At 39.5% G+C, this 1191-nt stretch overlaps 1 long non-coding RNA gene across 1 annotated transcript; it reads left to right on the forward strand.

Moving 5' to 3' along the window:
* The first annotated feature begins 15 nt into the window (after nt 1–15).
* Nucleotides 16–726, forward strand: LOC140857755 (uncharacterized). The gene is made up of 2 exons (XR_012141219.1): nt 16–322; nt 432–726. It is a non-coding gene; the product is annotated as an uncharacterized lncRNA (long non-coding RNA).
* The last annotated feature ends 465 nt before the right edge of the window (nt 727–1191 follow it).

The following is a 1191-nucleotide window of genomic DNA, read 5'->3' on the forward strand; positions in this document are numbered from 1 at the left end:
GAAGAGGAGGCAGTTGGTTGCAAACTAACGATGCCCATCCAACTTCATGCTCCTTTGATCAAAAGAAGCGTTTAAGAGGATAATTTCATTCATGCAAACCGTAAACCAAGAAACATGTTGCACTAGTGCAAGCTTAATGCCAGTTTACCCAAAAACAAAAAAACTAGTGTTATGCTAATCATTCGCTAGTTTATTGCATTTATTGCTTTTTAATACGTGGATAATGTTCTCGCAGCTCAATCAAGTACAAGCAGCCACATATCTCTTGGTTATGACAAGTTGCGGGAACGACAGGTTCCAGTGACAGCCACGTCAACCAAGGGTAAGTTATGTTGCAATAAGCCTGCATAATTATTCTTGATTGCATTAATATTGGCTGTGGATCATTCCTTTATGTAATCGCCCCACTATCCCCTCATCTTTACTTCCAGCTTCGAGGTCATTCTTCTCTCTCTCAACGTTTAGGAGCAGCAAATCCAGTGAGACAAAGCCTCGATAATGCCCAGCATTGTTCCAAGTCATGGCGGAGATGGGTTGCCATCAAACAATTCCCCTCAGCCAGGTGTAGAGGCAAGGTCTGGTTTGAGGAAATTGTTTTTCTGCATCCAGTTTTCCTTGTATTCATGACTGTTTTTACTATTTTCTATAGTTTCGGTTTATTTTGTTATGTTTTCTTCTGTAAATGTAATATCTTAACTGTCTCAATGATTTCCTTCGGAACGTTAACATGGTTTATGTAAGGTAGTTCATGTCTAGAGAATGCGTGTTCAGCGTGTAATCACAACTATAAATGATAGCTGTTATTTTATTCAATTTATATTCAGCTTCTTTATATGAGAATGACGGTTTCAACTCTGCCCACATTTGCGATTTGTCTGATTTCACCTGATACCACCTAAATGTGTGGTTAACCCTCAGCGGGCATAGAAATTAAAACCAGGGACTTTTACACCGGTTTTCGGCGATCTCCTGTTGGACCTATGATGCTCTGATCAGCCTTTGTAGTCCGCCCTTGCACTGTCCTGTCATGTATCACTCTGTCCTTCATAAGGAGGCATTAATTGTCACGCATTGCTATTGATAGACATGTTCAACAACCGAGCTCCATAAATTTGATTCTACGTATTTGAATTAGACATGATACTATTGATGGAGATATTGTCATTGTTATTAATGGGAATGTCTAACTAG

Source organism: Elaeis guineensis, chromosome 5 (assembly GCF_000442705.2).
Source record: "Elaeis guineensis isolate ETL-2024a chromosome 5, EG11, whole genome shotgun sequence".
In the NCBI taxonomy this organism is placed as follows: Eukaryota; Viridiplantae; Streptophyta; class Magnoliopsida; order Arecales; family Arecaceae; genus Elaeis; species Elaeis guineensis.